This window comes from Alligator sinensis, unplaced genomic scaffold, assembly GCF_000455745.1.
Source record: "Alligator sinensis unplaced genomic scaffold, ASM45574v1 scaffold832_4, whole genome shotgun sequence".
Taxonomy (NCBI): Eukaryota; Metazoa; Chordata; order Crocodylia; family Alligatoridae; genus Alligator; species Alligator sinensis.
In genome coordinates this window covers 881,832-900,199 of record NW_005842329.1, presented here as the reverse complement: position 1 = coordinate 900,199, position 18,368 = coordinate 881,832, and the positions used below count along the sequence as shown (strand labels likewise).

The 18,368-nt window shown below is 44.2% G+C and overlaps 1 long non-coding RNA gene across 2 annotated transcripts in view; it reads right to left on the bottom strand.

Moving 5' to 3' along the window:
* The window catches only part of LOC112551084, a 24,542-nt gene extending 20,464 nt beyond the window's left edge, over window positions 1–4,078 (bottom strand). The window contains exon 1 of one of the 2 annotated variants that reach the window (XR_003095227.1): window positions 4,019–4,078. This is a non-coding gene — a long non-coding RNA (uncharacterized LOC112551084). The remainder of the gene's footprint in view (window positions 1–4,018) is intronic. The other variant, XR_003095228.1, reaches the window with a different exon arrangement.
* Window positions 4,079–18,368: the final 14,290 nt, after the last annotated feature.

Below are 18,368 nucleotides of genomic sequence, written 5' to 3'. Positions count from 1 at the left end.
GCGGCTAGTAAAGCGACCAAAACGCTGGCTTGCATCCATAGATGCTTCTCAAGCAAATCCCAGGACGTCATTCTCCCCTTGTACTTGGCCTTGGTGAGGCCGCAGCTGGAGTACTGCGTCCAGTTTTGGGCTCCACAATTCAAAAAGGATGTGGAGAAGTTTGAGAGAGTCCAGAGAAGAGCCACGTGCATGATCAGAGGTCAGGGAAGCAGACCCTACGATGACAGGCTGAGAGCCCTGGGGCTCTTTAGCCTGGAAAAGCGCAGGCTCAGGGGTGATCTGATGGCCACCTATAAGTTTATCAGGGGTGACCACCTGTATCTGGGGGAATGTTTGTTCACCAGAGCGCCCCAAGGGATGACGACTAGGTCGAATGGTCATAAACTACTACAAGACCGTTTCAGGCTGGACATAAGGAAGAATTTCTTTACTGTCCGAGCCCCCAAGGTCTGGAACAGCCTGCCACCGGAGGTGGTTCAAGCGCCTACATTGAACACCTTCAGGAGCAAACTGGATGCTTATCTTGCTGGGATCCTATGACCCCAGCTGACTTCCTGCCCTTTGGGCAGGGGGCTGGACTTGATGATCTTCCGAGGTCCCTTCCAGCCCTAATGTCTATGAAATCTATGAAATCTATTAAATCTATGAAATCAGTGCCCACACACATGTTGCTGTGCAGTAAATAATGCCACCTCAGGACAGTACTTGTATTTACAAGTACTAACCTATGGCATGGTTTATTAGTTTACTGCAAACTAATAGGGCTGCACGTGTAGATGCCGAGACTTTAGTGCACAGCTAATTAGGTAGCTCTGCAGTAAATGTCTTGTGTAGACGTGCCATCTGTTTTCTAAATAAGGGTTTGTCCTACCACCTTTTCTTTAGTTTAACTCCTCTTAACATTAATGATTGCTTTGCCTAAGCAGGGATGGAATGGTCTGGCCCCTCAGAGACAGACTGCCCCATAATGTTTGCCCAACTTAAACAAGCAAGACCTTCAATCTAGGTTGCTTTTAAGGCAATAAAAATTTAAAGCACAACTGGCTATATAGCTGTAATTAGTATTAATTAGACGTAATGGTTCCGGGAAGTTGAACTCAGGAGCATGTCATATACAAACACAAATCTAAATGATGAGATAATATTTTATCAATTTGTGTTAAATTGGAGCAATATAAATAACCATAATAATAAAAACATCAACCATAATGTGTGTATGGGGTTTGGGTGTTGGAAGTAAAAGCTTGTAATAGAAATTGAGGTAACATATTCCATAAAAATAAGCAATGGCAACTATAGCAGTATAGGGACACAGAAATCATCAGAATGAACCAGAATAACTTTGGTCCAACTAGCCAGCTACATCATCTCTTACAAAGGGCAGTGCCAGACGCTTCAGAAAAAGGAAGGTCACCTGATGCCACAAAGCCTTTCCAAAAGGTCTCCCAACTATACAACTGGTCCAAAAAAAGATATCACAAAAAATCCTGGCCTCTCAGAAAAAGATTCAAGGTACTTTGTAGTAGGCCAATGTGGTAGTAGCAGAATGAGTGGTACAACATTGAGCCCCAGGTTCCCATTTAAACGGGGTGCATGAACAGCAGCTGCCATTGCTGCTAGCCCATCCCTAGTCACCATCCCTGCCACTGCTGTCAAGGAGGGTACAGACCCTGGCTTTTATACCTTTGTGATGTGGACTAATTAATTCTTCCACAAGTCTCTCATTTTAACCCCCCTTTGTTTAGAAAATGTTTCAGAGAAACCTCATAGCAAGTAGTTATGGAATAGAGAATGCTTCTTCCTAACTCCAGGTAATAAAGAATATCAGCTGTCAACTGGATTTTCCATGCCTCATTGGAGTTCACATCCTTTTGGGGTTTATTGCAACATGAATAAGTTCACATGAAATAATCCTGCTACCTATTGGAATCAGGATCAGCCAAAGCCAAACACAAAGATCCAAAAAACACAGTCTTCTTCAGTCAAGCATCAGCATTCCAACAGCATGCAAGTAAGCGATGTGGCTAGCATCACATCCAGGCACCTCTGGCTTCTCAGCCTGAATGACCAGCTGAGATAACTGATGGAAGCCTTTGGCATGTATCTTGAGAGGGTCTGAAACTCACATCTCCAGATGCATCGCTAGAGACCTCAGGCATTGGGCCACCATGCCCCATGCTCATCATTATGAACTGGAAAGTTACTTATTAATTCTACAAAGCAGAATGACACCACTACTCAGCAAATCCCTACAGTCAGAGCATGTAAATAAATGCCACAGTTTATTCCTTTCTTGCCAATCTCACCAGAGTTTATTTACCCCACCACGGTGTCTTATTTGTATTCATTATATAAAGAACTATGGAAAAAGTATTTGACTAACAATCCACAGAGAAATCCCAAAATTAAATGATCAATAACTGTTGCATAACTAGGGAAGAGCAGGGAGAGGAAGAAATGCTGTATTGTCCCTACAGGGTTTATTTGTGCAATCATACGCTTAATATTTCATATTGAATATGATTGTTTGAGTGAATAATCTGACATTTGACTACAAAACAACAGGGACTGACAGTATTTTTTATTGATCTATCAAAATATTTGAAGGATTGATTACTACCATTTCCAAGCCATTCATTCCTTGAGAGCTGCAGACAGAAAGTTATTGCAGTCCATTGCAAGCAAAGGGAACATACAGCTCTAATACTCTTGATTAGAAAGGCAATTCTAAGTCTTAGTGTTATAGCCTTGGACTGACTATGATAAGTGACAAATTCTTTATAATTAAGGAACCTATTCAACACCATGCTATAGATTATTAATAGGGTTCATTGAACCCTAAAAGGTTCTTCCTTCATATCCTCGCTTCAGTTAAAAAAAAAAAGTTATGGTGGTCTCAAAGGAAAAACAATGAGATTACATTGTTGGTTTCCTAGAGTGCAGCAAAATATGCCTGGTAATGAAACTAAACTAAATTCATTACAATCAGGTGGCAAAGAAATAATTAAATGACTTAAGTCATGTAAGGTTGGCTTCATTGGCAATTCTTTCCCTCCTGAGTGTAATTAATGAAAAGCACTTCTCTACCCCTCAATAACAAACCAACAAATGAGTCTCCCACATCTTTGTCAGACATTTACCTTCCAAAATCATGCTTCCATCCAGGATTAGTATTGTAAAGTATCCTAAGGGTACTTAGGCTAAGAGAGAAGCAGGAACAAAAAAAATTTGTCTCTTCAGTGGTGTTAATTCTATCAGCAAGATACATCCAAGTTGTACTCTAATCAACAGTCACTCTTGGCATAACCACTTGCACAGACAAGGCTGGGAGGGGGAAGGCAGGGGGTGAGAGAAATGTAACAAGTCAGATTAGTAAAAAAAGGGTGCTTTGGCTCCTGAGAAACAAACATGGTTAAAGTTCACAGGAGGTTAAAAGGAAAAGGAATGCTCAAAGTACTGAAAGGACTAAGGCAGGGGTTCCCAAAATGCAGTATGCATATCCCTGGGGGTACACAAGACATCTCTGGGTTGTATGCAGGAGAAACTGTGTAATGGTGGATTTAATTTTCATAATAATAATAATTGGCATTTAAGGGGTTATAATATAAAACGTATGCTGGTAGGGGTACGTGGGCAGCTGGTAACTCCAGAAGTGGGCACACAATTAAAAAAAAGGTTGGGAACATCTGGTCTAGGGGATTCTGGAGGGCTTTGTTAAGTAGCAGCCTAGGGCTGAAAACAGCCTGGCTGACAACCAGATTCAACCAATGTTTCCTCTAAGCAGTAGTGGTCTGTGAGCGCGCTGCTTCAGCCCCGCCTCTCCCTTTTGGCACAGTCCACCAGTAAGTGTCCCACAGTAAGTGTCCAGGTGGGAGCGGGCAGGGTTCAGCCACCACCCTTCTCCATATTAACTGCTGCCCAGAGCAGCGTAGTGGAGTGCTGTGGCCCAGCCATAGGCCAGACACAATTAATTGATAGAACTGAAAGGGAAGCACCAAGGCCAGCATGGGACACTTACCGAAGGTAAGCTCCTCACTCCTCATGCAGGGCAGGCAGCAACTGCTCCTCTGTCCCAGCCGCCTGCAGAGGGTTTGGGATTGAGAGTGTGGTTGGGGGTAGAAAGGTAAGAAAGTTTTATTGACTTAACAAAAACACAACTACACATAATAACAAGACAAACAATGACAGACAAAAGCAATTCGCGTCGGCAACTTATCGGCAGTCCCCTCTGATACCTGATACACAGCAAGCTTCTCTTTCCACAAAGTTCAGCCAAGTCAGGCGTCCCTGAACAACACTGTCTGAGGGGTTTCAGGAAGGACCCTGGAATGCAGTTCTTGGGCTCCTCGAGGTCCACGGGCCCACTGATCCAGGCAACAGCTAACTAATCCTTTTTACAGAGCTGTATCTTCCTTCTGAATGGTTTCCAGATATTCTAGCCAATTTAAAGCTTCTGAATGGTTCTGATAACATACAACCACTCAGATCCCTTTTACTTTAACTGTCCTTAGACTGACCAATTAGCAGTACAAGCCTTGCATTCCTTTGATAAGGTAATTTTAACTACACCACAGGCCTTACTACTTCAAGGCTTTGCTAAATTTACTCGGCCTTACTTTATAGAAGGCTTCACTACATCTTAGATTTTAATTAGGCTTTTAGCAACAACATATAGCTTAATATCTAAACAAATACAGAAAAACACTTGATATAATCTTCATAGAGCCTTCAGCAAGCACCTTTATTACACAGACATAATTTTCAGCTGTCACATTCCCCGAGGTGAGGCAAGGAAGGGCTGGGGGCTGATGCAGGCTCTGCCGGCTCCAGGGAACTGTTGCACTCCCCAGCCCTGATGCCATGTGCCACCTCGCTCCCCAAGGCAATGCAGGGGTGCGGTGCAGTTCCCTGGAGCTGGCAGAGCCCGCGCCAGCCCCCAGCCCCAGGCCCAGCCCCTGTACCCCATCCGCGCTCCTGCCTCGCCTTGTTTGTTTTGTAAAACATTTGAGCATGGCAAAATGCCCAAAGCTACTGCAGAATTTCAAGTTGTTTTAGGCTCTGCCAATCACGCTATTCAGAGTGCTTTACATTTTGGTTAGAAGATGATCCCTGATTCATAGGCCATGTATGCCATAGTTGGCATAAAAGATGCTTCTCATATCAAATGGTGAACACTTAATATCATCATTTGTATGCAGTAAATTGTACTTAATCAGAGACTTCTCATAAAATGGGCATACAATTGTGAACACTGCAATGTGGGGGTGCAGAGTAGTTCCCCGGAGGTGGCGGAGCCCACAGAGCAGTTCCCCAGAGCCAGCAGAGCCTGCACCAGCCCCCAACCCCAGCCCCCATCCCCATCCCTATCCCCGCCCCCCACCTCGCCTTGGGGCAGAGCCACTGCCTACCCTGCGTGAAGAGTGAGGGGCTTACCTTCAGTAAGTGCCTCACGCCAGCCCCAGTGCTTCCACCACACTGTGTACCCAGCTCCTCTCTGGGAGGGTGCATGGCATTAAAAAGTTGGTGTGCGGCAAAATTTGTAATTGTGTGTGGCTGCACACATGCACAGCTTAGAGGGAACCTTGGATTCAACTAAGCCAGAAAGAGCTGTAAACTGAGGCACATGCTTTTGTTCTGTTTGCTTTTGTAAAAGGTCTCCATGTCAGATGTGTTTTACTGTGATTTCTGGATTAATAAAAAGGTTCCAAAATAATCTATGAAGGGAAGTGTTGGGGAAAGCCTCAGCCTCTTATAAATTCAGACCCTACACATCAAACATAGAAGCAAGTACACAGCAAGACTAGGTACAGACATTCAAAAAGCCTGAGGCAGAATCAATTTAAGTTATGCAGCTTTCTGTAAGCAGCATAGTTTAGATCAGTAGTAAACAGAACAGACATTTGCCCTCTGGTGGGAGGAGTGGGGCAAATCTTAGACTGGGTTCCACCATTCTTAAACCAATCTGTGCGCCAAACTTCTGTTCTGTCATGAGTATAGACCAATTTTGTGTGCCAAGCTTCTGTTCCACTACAGGTACAGACTGGTTTCTGATCACTTATCCCAGTAAAATTATAATGTCTGCAACTAGCCTAAGAGATAATCCTCTGCTCAGTAAGGTCCAGTAAATAACTAGTTAGAAAGTAATAGAAAAGATCGATTTTTCCCATCTCTGGCTTCTTTGCAACTGCAGTACAAGATGGAAAAGAAGATTCCATCTAGTGGCATGATTTAGTCCTTTACTAGAACTACTTGTGGGGCAGCAGAACAAGATGCTATGCCTTATGCAAGACTGAACATAAATTCATAATTACAGCCACTTGTAACAGGATCAATTTTTCTTACTCTCCAACACCTTTTACATTTGGTATCAGATTCACTTCTGCCCAAAGAGGATGTCTCAAAATTTAGCCCCACTCTTCTTGTAAATCATTCTGAGGATGTTGAACATTCTATATTCCTCCTACCTAAAAAAAAATGCTCCTTCATGAAGGCATTATTTTCAGTAGTTTTTTAGCTCTTAGCTAACCATGATGTCACTTTAATGGCAAGTGTGTATATATTGTAACAGTTTCCAGAAACCAAGAGAAGAACATGTGCACACAGGGGTGCACAGACATGTTCTTGTTCCATTCCCACTAAGAATAGTATCATTATGCAACCTCACAATCTTTTTATCAGTAGGTTAGCACAAATATTCACATTCTGTAAAGTTTATAATGCAAACAAGCCATGTCTCCTTACTAGGGGGAGTTCCTTTACTAATGTTAGTATTGCTATGAATTCATGGATCCTACTCTCTCAAAGACCAGAAGAGCAGATATGCTCTCTAAACTTTTTGTCACATATACCACCTGAACCAGGTTTTATTCCACTTAAAGGTGGCCATCTTTGTTCATACCAAAATTTTTTTACCCATGTATTCAGCTGAGTAAAGCAGATAAAATATAATATGTTTTCACTGATCAGGCAAATAAATATGATTTTTAAAATAAAACAGAGTTCTGAAGATTCACCTGGTACTGGCAGAGACAGAAAAGAGAAAACCAACACAAATCATATTTCATGCACAAACAGCTAAGGAGACAGTCTGACTAGAGTCTCCTTGTGGTTTAGATTCCTCTCTCCTTATATCCTCCTAATGTTAGTATTGGGCCTCTTTCAAGATCACTCACTTGAAAAGAAGGCAAATGACAGTAGAACCCCTTAGAACAGGGGCAGGCAAAATACAGCCTGCAGGCCAAATCTAGTCCACCAGGTGATTTTATCTGGCCCATGGGCACCCATCAATTAATTGTACTCTCAGCCAACATGTCTCGCTCCCACCCTCATGCACAGGAGGGCCCTGCCCTGACCAGCATGAACAACTTCCAGATAGAGCTGCTGCTGCCACTGCTGCGGCCACCAGGGGACTTGCTATGCTTCCCTGGCCTCCAGCGGCTCTCTCTCATGTCCCTGCTGCTCCGCTCATTCCAGGAAGCAGATAGGGAAGTGGTGGCAGGCAGGGAAACTGCAGCTGGGTGCAAGCATGGAACATGGGGCTGGGGCTGCTGGGAGTACAGAGCCCAGGGCCTGAGCCCAGGGGGGCGGCGGAAGCACAGACCTTGATTGGGCAGGGTGTGTGTGTGTGGAGTTTGTGGGGTGTGAGAGAGATTGGAGGATATGTGGGGAGCCCACATGCCCACCCATAGCACACAGCCCCTGCTGCCGGTGGTGACAGCAGCAGGTGGCAGGCCCCTGGGGTGCTCATGGCCCGCACAGGTGCAGCCACTGGGTGGCGCATGGCTCCATCCAGTTCTGGGAGCTGCCCATGGCAGCAAGGAGCAGAGTCAGGCCAGCCCATCTTTGTTGCACAGGGCTCACATGCCACTCCTGGCATTTGCACAGCACTGGGGGGAATCCCCACGCGATGGAGATGATGGCCTGGCCCCACTTTCTAACACCACATGCAGCTTCTAGGACTCTGCCAGGAAACAGGGGTGGGGCTCCTCTCCACTTCCAGCAGAGTCCTGGCAGCTGCACGTGGTGACAGGAAGCAGGGAAAGCAGTCGGATCCATCATGCGGGGCTTCCCCCTGGTGGCACATGAGTGCTTGGAGCTGCACATGAGCTGTGAGGAGTCTCATGCAACAGCGGTGGGCTGGCCTGGCTCCTCTCCTTGCCACCACATGCAATTCCCAGAACTGGCTGGAGCTGTGTGCCACCCAGTGGCTACACCTGCATGGGCCATGAGCACCCTGAGGGCCCACCATGGGGTGGGCAGGTGGGGGATCCTGAAACCCTCCTACCCTGTCAAACACCCCAATAAACCCACACCCCTACAACATCCCACATATACACACAGCCCACAATATACCCTACACTCCCCCACACACGCAGCCACACCCCTTCACAAACCTCAACACACCCCCCCACACACATACACACACACCCCACACCCCACCAAACACACACACACACCCCTGCCAACCACACCCCCCACATTCCCCCACACACAATATACAAGAGTAAGTCTTTATTTTGAGCTATTATGCTATATATATTACACAAACACAAATCAGGACAAAAATATTTTTTGAAATAAAATTAAAATATCTTATAGTAGATGTTTTACTTTTAGTATATGATTCTTTTTTCTGGTTCCAAGATGGCAACTCCCCACTACCAAAAGGACTACTTCTGGGGGCAAGGGGAAGGATTTGTCATGGCAAATGTCAAGATATAGGGGCAGGACTTCTGGTCCCACTATGGTGACCAGAGGGCAGGGCACCTGTCAAGGGAAGGGCAGCTACCCTTGTAGCCCTCAACATCTCACCAAAACTCATTTAGTGGCCCTCCAGCCAAAATAATTGCCCACTCCTGTCTTAAATACTGTTCATTTGAGACATCATATTGCCAAAAATAACCATAAGCTCAGGTTCTTATTTTTATCCCTTTCTTTCCAGGTCTTGTATATTTGATAAGATGAAGGATTTTACACATTAACAAATAGTACTATGGCAACCATCAAAATGGAGCATCCGTTTTTGAGCAAAAGTACTAGTGGTTCCTTGCTCTCATGGAAACATAAGAGAGAGCAAAGAGGCACCCAGGTACAGCTAAATGGGCCATGCAAACTGGCTTTAGTTTAGGGAATTCATTACTGTATATTGAATTTATATGTCTCTAGCAGCCCCTGGAATTACCCTTATTCATAGATTATCATGTCATTTGTATGTTCAAATGGAGAGAAGTGCCAGGAAGAGTGCTATGCAAGGACAAACACAGTAAATCAGGCATGTCAATTCATTATTTGTATCAGGTAACCTGCTTAGAATTATATCCATGTCAATAAGTCACAAACGAGACTGTGTATCATAGATGACTGTGTGCTTTTCTGCCAGTACATTTTGTACCCAAGTGAAGCACACAGGAGATAAAATACAACATGTATCTGCCAAAACTGAAATGGGTGGAACTATCCTCATTGGGCTTGATCTGTAAAAGAAGAAAAATGAGTCTTAAATTTTTTCCACCAGTGACCTCTGCCCACCCCTTCCAGTGTCTCAACAATAATTTACATGGGGGGTAAGCATCTATTCTGTATGTAAACACTAGCTGAATCAAGATGGCTATTATGCATTGTCTCCTAAACATAAAACAGTTGATTTCCTGGTTTGACTAGAGAAGTTCCTAAAGGAAAACCATGAAAAAATAATCTGTGCCCATTTGAAAAGGACATTTAAAAGCTTAGAAAGGAAACAGCATTTCTGGAATCTAGTAGCAGTTTCAGAAACTTGTATTATGGCATGGTAATTAAAAATTTCCCAGTAGATAGAAATTATCCTTTAAAAAAAGTTCTAATAGCCAAAACATTAGTAAAACTATAAGATTTAGTCCCAAATTTCAAAATCTTAGGGCTTTTATTACACATGCTCCAGGAGTCTGGGAGGGAGGCACTTTAATTAAAGCGGCTACAAGAGCCACTCTAATTAATGCACCCAGAGCATCTCGTGTATCAGCATCCCTACACTGAAAAATGGTGGTAGGGACACTTTAACTAAAGCTCACCAAATGAGCTTTGGTTAAAGTGCCTCCACCACCATCTGTCGGCACGGGAACACTGATACACAAGAGGCTGGAGTCTGCTGGAGTATGGTAATTATCATGCTCCAGCAGACTCAAATCCAGTTTGCTCCGATGCACTGTAATTATAGCATGTTGGAGGAGCCTTGCTGCTTATGTATAGGTGCCCATAGTGTTTCTTTGCTACACATTTCAGTTCCAAACCTCCATTTCCTAATCACCCTGGCCGTCTCCTCTTCTACTCCAAAATAACCCTGTAAAAATAAAAACTCATTAAGCAATACTGAAGGAATGGGAGATGACTACTAAAACGTAAGTATTTTTTGATGGCCATCATGACTCAGAAGACATGTTTTAGTAACACTATATTTTGAAATTCAGGGCTTCCTAGGGTGTGGGCATGCAAATGAGAAGGTAAATATGATATATACTTGAATCTAAGATGACCCTGAATGTAAGATGACCACCAATAATTAGATTCTACACAAGAAAAAATTATAAATTTGTTATAACCATGTAAAGAATCCAATTATTGGAGGGGCATCCCCCTACCACCACCACTGCAGGAGGGCAAGCAATGGGGGAGCATGTTCCCCCTGCTTGTGCCTGCCTCCCCTGCAGCCTTGAGCTGTCCCTCCTCCCCCAACCTCTACTTCCCACTTCCCTTTACCCTCTGTTGCCTGCTTTCCCCTGCCCCAGCCTCTCCGCTATGGGCTGGTATGGGCCCATGCTCAATGCCCCAGGCTGCACCATGCATACAGCTTCCTGGTTTGAAGTAAGGGTAGGTGGGAGGAGGAAGAGGGGCAGACAGAGGAGCAGAGGCTACATGAGGGTGAGGAAATGTGGGGGAAAGGCTTTGGGCTGGGGCAGGTAGCAGCTGTGGCTTTCCTCACCCCCATGTTAAATGAAGAAAAAAGATCTCTTCTTAGAATCCAATAAATATGGTAGTTATGTAAGTTTCGAGTGTCTAAGGAAAAAAGGCCAGTGGGTTGAAGGGCAGCTATTAGGACTAAGGGATCAAAAAAAAACCCCACTGGAAACAAGATGGTTTCTTGCCTGAGGACCTAAACAACAGACCATTAAGGCAGTACAAGAAGTACAAGTAAAGGACAACTAACTGCGTAAGGTGTCTCTTCTAAGATTTTACAGCAACATTTGGTAGGAGAGTAAAACCAGAAAGCAGTAGCCTGGCCCTTAACAAAGGCCATCTAAATTAAGGGGAAGGTACATAAGCACACAACAGACGGTGGCGTGCCACCAAAGCACAGAAGACAAGTCTAGGGCCTGATTTTATAAGTTACATTAACTTCCCTGAAACATATTGTATAGTCAAAACCATTAGCTTTCCCAGGACAAGCTTGCATCTAAACCATGTAAGTGCTATAGATTCACTGAACATATCACAGTGGTTGCTTTTATAAAACTGCAGAGTTTCTATTTATCCAACACCTTTGATTGTCTCACCTGCCTTGTGTTCACTGTTCTGTCCCCACAAGGGCTTATTCTAAAACCCTTGGCTTCAACCAACATGGTCTGAAAATCTTTAAAAAAAAATACAACACAGTATCTATGAGAAATAGGCTTCCTTCTCATCACCATGCCCTGTGGAACGGGACCCTACATTTATCCCATAAAAAGAATAAACTATGACTGAAGGCCCAGAACAGAGAATATTCATTACCAAGTTAGTAGTCTCTTTAGGATTTTGTACTTTCTTAGGTATCAAGGTGCCAATACATTTCAAGAAGCCTAGCTTTCCATTATTTGCTGGGATAAGGCAATTGTTTCTAGCTGTGGTATAGCATGAGGCATTGACTAAAAAAACAAAGGTATCCTGTATGGAAAAAGCTATTTAGGAGAAAGAGAGCTAACTGTAAGTTTGACTGTGTGCAGTTGTTTCTAAAGACTCCAGTGTTTACTAGCTATATTTTTGCTCCCCCTTTAGCAGTCTGAATAGCCATATCCTCCAGTGGCAAGCATCTATTGCTTCTGTGCTCAGTCTGTAGAGGCTTTCAGTTCATTACAGCTGCAGCTGAACAGCCTGAGCTCTTTAGCTTACAGTGTAGAAGTTCATGCTCTTAGTACACCCATTCTGAACTTCAGTTCCTGGTTGCTCAGCCAAGATGTCAGCTGTCAAAGTTGCTTTCATGATAAAAGAACCTGAATTTACAACCAACAGGATGCAAAAATAGCATTAACCAAAAATAGGTACAGCATGATAGAAAGGTTGTATTGACATGTATTTGGGCTGCCTACATCCTATTTAAAATCTGTGTCACGGTGACTGAGTCCACAACCAAGGAAGACAAAGAAGGAGGTGGACTGGGTTGGCATGACATAATAATAATGATCTTATATGACCCCACTTATCCTCAGCATCATCTCCTAGGTAGAATTTTCCTCCCCACAACCTTCCTCTTCTTAGGTTCCTCAACCTTTAACAAAGGGTTATTTGCAGAATCCAGCAGGTCTTCATTGCCAATTGTCTCCAATTCATACATGCTTCTTGTTTCTTTTTTGTTGATACTTCATTGTACCTTGGACAATGAAGGTAGAAGAAGAGCATTACTGAATACTAGCATGCACCAGCAAATACTGTAGATTTGGTTCACCACCACACTAAGACTCCATTGCATCATTCCATTAAAATAGGATTCATAAAACCAGCAGTACTAGTACCTAGAGAATATGTGGATGTGTTAATTGCAGCCCTAAGGTTATTCTAATTTGTGCTGGGTTCCAAACTGGCCTGAAATAATAGGAAGTGAGAAGGCTGGACTTTGGCTTCTGCCCTTTCCTAGGTGGTAGACTAGATATTCTCAGCCAGGCTACAAACCTTTTATCTACAAACCACATTTTCCATGTACTGTATAAATGTTTCCTTTTCACATTATTACCTCTCACTGATCTTGGTGGCATTAACTTTCATTTTTGCCACTTCACATTCTTCAAGTCTGAGCCAAAAAGGAAGCAAAGATTCAATGTATTGCTCAAGCCTTAGGAACTAGGCACCAGGCTCAAAGCCATCTTTGGATTGGGTTAGTTAATACACTCTACCCTTAGGCTGGTCATTAAATTAAGAAACCTCTTCATTCTGACACTTAATGCCAAAAAAGGGAAGGCAGACTGCAAGATCCCGACCAGTATGCCTGTTAGAACTGGAATGCAGAATTTATAAGTGGGAAGGTCGGGGGCGGCTGGAAGAGCAAAGTAGAGAACTATTAACGTTTGGTAATCTAACTGAAATCCAAAACATGAGAACCATTTTTTTCCTCCCTTCTATAGGACTTTAAAAACTGTTCTAAACAATAATAAAAATCTCCTAAATATAAGCTTCCTAAATGAGCTACAAAATGTTCCGTGCCATAATCACCACTGCAACAAGAAAATTGCTCAAATCGTTTCTGAGCCAGATTTGTCAGTCATGCTGCTCTGTGCTCTGAGTAACAATGTTCTGTGCAATTAATATCAAACCTTCCAAGGCAGCTCTGACTTCTGATGTTCTGTGTGCTTTTGTCATTACAAAAACTGCAAAGCTATATGAGACTGTAAGGGAAGAGAGAAACAGAGAAAGAAAGGGTTGTGCCGGGGTAGGGGGAGGGAAATACTTTTTGCAGCCAAACAAGGGCCAGGAATAGTAAGATAATTAGGGTGTGTTTTGTGCAAGATTGCAGCAGCTTGAATTGTTCCCCCCATTTTATGTTTAATTATAGTTTTTATTGCACTTGTAAGAAATTCAGCTGGTGAAATAACCCGAGGAGCCAAGCACATTTTTTCTCCTCCTTTTCAAAAACTTCCAGCCCAGCCATTATATTCTTTCTCTCTCTCTGACATAAGATGAAACAAAGTGCAATTGGACTTTTGTTTACATTGGGATCCTCAGAGTGATCATTATTCTGAGTCTGTATGAAAATCTGGGGGAAGGAAATGGATGAAGGAGGCACAAGGATGTAAACAGCAAAGAATAATTCTCTGCATCTTGCTTTGCCTTTGCACTGTAAAATAACCACTAGCATCAGTAAAATGCACATCAGGCAACAGTGAATGTACAGAGCCCTGCTAGGGTGGGGGGGAATTGCAATTCAAGTATGTATGAGATACTGGCCTCCTACATATATTTAAAATTATGCAGCTTATGCTGAGGTTTCTGAAGAGCACACTGAGAATATTATTCCTTCAGCATAAGTGCTTGAGATCATTCACTTGAGTGGTGGAAGAGAAGGAAGAATGAGATGCAATGCAATTCTTAAGGAGCATTGAAATGTAAGCTTATAGATGATCTGGTGGATCTAGGTTACTCAGACTCTTAAGCATAATATTTAGAGCAATGTAAATTTGTTAATATCTATTATTTGTGACCAAATTAAAATATTAAGCCTGCAGCAGGCTGGTTTGAGAGAGACAATTGGAGGAAACAAACAGGAGGCTGCAGGGCATACTTGGGGGTTAATTTACACACTACTGCACAGTACCTGTCAAAGAGAATCTTTGTGCTTGCTCCTATGACCCTGGCTCACGTGAGCAGTCACACTGGTGTCTACAGAGCTTCTCATGTGAGTAAGTGTCACTGGATTGGGCTCTCGTTTATTAAAGGATAACAGACTACAAAGAACAGTCAAAGTTACCTCCAGGCAACAGGCTGCTTAGGAATGATTATTTGTAGTATTCTAGCAGTATCAGGCCAAAGAAGGATCTAGGCACTGTAAACAGGACTTAAGTGAACTTGAAGTTCCCTAATCCAAAACCATAATCCAAAAATACCTCTGCTCAGTGGCCATCTATCCCTGGAAGCACCTAGGCCAGGTACAGACATTACACTTTTACCAGTATAAGTGGTCAGAAACTGGTCTATACTTGTAACAGGAGTTGGTACACACAGACTGGTTTAAAAATGGCAGAACCTGGCCAAAGATTTGCCCGCCTCACCAAAGGGCGAATGTGTGTTCTGTTCCCTACCTATCTAAACTATGCCACTTACAGAAAACCATGTAACTTAGATCAGTTCTGCCTCAGGCTTTTTCAATGTCTGTACCTAGCCCTAAGGACAGCTAGGTCCCTTTCTGTTTGATCAGAAAGTTTTGTAGGGTTCTGCAGTTCTACCTAAAGCGCATGCCCAGGACAGTCCTGGTCTGAGCAGCTAGGCTGTTAGCTTCCACCAAAGGCCCATTTGAAACCAGGACCTAGACATAGCAACAACCAAGTCTTCTGAGAGGCCTGGACCAGTATGTGTGCTCTGAGCATGCCTAGGACACCTACAGGATTGAGCTCAGCACAAGACACTGCAGCCAGGATCACTTTCACTTGAAAAAGCCAGGGAAGGTGACGATGAGCCAGTGCCACCCACCTTACATAAAAGGTTAGTGGTTAGAGTACACACCCAGGAAGTGGAAGATTTGGATTTTACATCCTCAAATGAGGGGATCTGAACCTATATTACTTACATCCCAGGAGAATACCTTAGCCACCAGGGTATGGACTGACTGGCTGCACCGTCTACCCTTCCTATTGTAGATTACCCAAACCCCATCCCAAAATGCATGCCTCATTAAGCCAGAATGATAGCAAGCAAAAGGGTTCTTGACTCCAGTTCTTAGGGGTTAGGGCACTCAACTGATACCAGTCCCTGGGCTATTCATGCATGTTACATTAAACACTCTTAGGATCAAAAGATAAGAAGAAATAATACAGTGAACTATGTCAGACTTTAGGACTACCCCCACTCCAGCTGAGTAAACTAATCTCTAAGCAACAGAAAAAAATCCCACTTTTGTAGCTAGGATTACCATCCATCCCAAAATGGGGGCTGCTTGGTGCAGGAGTGGGGAGGGGACGTAGGGGGCACAGTGGCCAGCAATACAGCTTCAGGCAGCAGTGGAGAGCAGCTCCCCCAGCTCCCTGCAGGTAAGTCTATGGGGGGAGGTGCAAATTGGGACACCCACAGGGAGTGAGGTAGGGTTGGCAGCTGCAGCTGGGGGCACTGTCCAGCTGGGCCAGTGTGTGGGGCCTGGGTGGGAATGCCTGGCCTCCAAGCCTGGCTGGGGAGCAGGACAGAGCTACGGGGGATAGCAGGGGTGGGAGGGAGGGTTCCCCACCACTGCGTGCACTCCAGAAAGGGAAGCATGGGGGGGCATATGCACCCCTTACTGTGGGCTCATGGCTCCCTGCCCTATTGCCCTCCCCTTAGGGGCCTCCATGGCCCAGCAGGTGGGACCCAGGGCAGGAGAGTACAGCAGAGCAGGGAGACTCAGTGCCACCACCACCACCACTGGGAGCCCTGTACCAGCTGCACTGCCATGGCAGGGCACCCCCTGCCCACCCAGAAGCAGTGGAGTTGTGCCCCCTGCTACTGTCAGGCAGGCAGGGGATGCCCGACCATAGCAGTGTGACTAGCACAGGGGCCCCCCTCCCACACCAGGTCCCACCTGCTTGCCCCCAGAGGCCCCTGGGAGGAGGGCATCAGGGTAGAGAGTGGCTGGCCCCCTCCCCCCCCCACCCCCCCCCCCCCCCCCCCCGCCACAGGCTCTGCTCAGCTCCACTCCGACTCTACTGCCCACGGGGGTGGGGGGGCATGTGTCCTGCTTTTTAATTTTCAAAAAGGTGGTCACCCTACTTGTAGCTCCTGACTTAGAAGTGAATATGCCTCTTTTTGGGGGGTGGGGGATAGACTCTTACTCCTCCTTAATGGAAGGACCTGGGTTTGAGCCTAAGTGAGGGCAGTGGGTTTCCACTTCTAGCACAGCCCTGAGGCCCACCCAGTCTCCTATCCAATGGACACCAAGAGCTAACTAGAAGTAAATGCAGCCAGAGCATGATGCTGACCATGTCACCTGTTTCTTATGAGGAGATTAAAGAAACAGTGCAAACCCTGCCTCCACCACCCCATGGGCCTCAGTGGCCTAGACATGGGCCACTTTTTACTCTCACCTATTTAATGGGATCTGAAGTTACTGGGGTGAGAAGTGGGGAGTAGGATGGGGAAATGAAATTGCCTGTTAAGAAAGGAAGTCATTGCATTGGGTGCCCTTTTACCTAAAAAGAGCTTTGGTCCTTATTATCACTAACTCCAGTATCCTCAGAGTCTGACCTTGTTATTCCATTCCCTGGCTGGCTTTCCTCCTCCAACTTAAAATAGCTGTTTGAAGGGGAAAAGCTATCATCCATGAGTAGTATTTATATCAGAGTTGAGGAGCTTGGGTGGAATTTAAGCTAAGTTACTCTTATCAAAAATGATGCAGATGTTACGAGATATTATCAGATTAATTTTGGCACCTTAGATTTTCTAAACCCAGAAAAAAGGCTTCCAGTGGACAAAACAGATTTTAAAACAAACCTAATATTCCTCTGTGGTCTAGTTATTGCAGCACAGCATATATCTATTAGTGAAAGTGACTCTAAAACAAAGAAAAATAAATAAATCGACTTAACCACACTTTCATTTTAGGAGGAGAAAACGAGACCGATAGAAGGCAGCAATAGTGACAGCAAATGGGAGTCTTTCAATTGTCAAAATGTCTGGTCTTAGTGACTTGCTTAAAAAAAATATTTATTTGCACAGTAAATCCTGTGAACTGTCTGCACCAGCAGACCCAGCTGATCTCACAGGGACTCTGTGGAATCGCTCCACCCACGCAGAGGTGGGCTGCAGACAAAGGTGGGGAAGGAGCATGCTGGAGTACTGCCTGGCACATGTTAGTCAAGGAAACAAAATCCAGTTTGTTGATTACCAAAACAATGAAGGAGGCATTTTGTTTAGCTAATCACCAATACAGTTTATACAAAGAAATTAAACTTGAGGAGTTCGGAGTATCATTATTCTCATCAACTCTTAACAAATACTCTGCATTTCTCAGGACCAGGCACTGAATGCTGCAGCTGGCCAAAAAATTTCAATACACACTTTCGGGCAAATAAAACACCTTTAAGAATTTTTTTGACAAGCTCTTATTAGTACATCTAAGGGAAAACAACTCAAGAAATCCCTGTTAGTGTGAAAATGAAACTCAGTTCAATCAAACAGGCTTTTTGCCTTCACTGTTTGGCAGGTCAGTTCCCCATTGTCCTCTCAGGTGTGTATAAGAGAATCTTTGAATCAGAAGCACAGGTACATACCCACCTCTGCCTGTGGCAGTTACAGGGTAAAATAGATTATCCTGGGATTCTTTAAGTTTGAAAAGGATGGATGACAACAAATCCATTTCCAGACTCAGATGAGTAAGAAAAACTGCTGATATTGACAGACTGATTTTTCAGGAAACTGTAGGCTTATATTTAATAAGAGAAAAGCTTAGCTAAAATCTCTCCATTCCA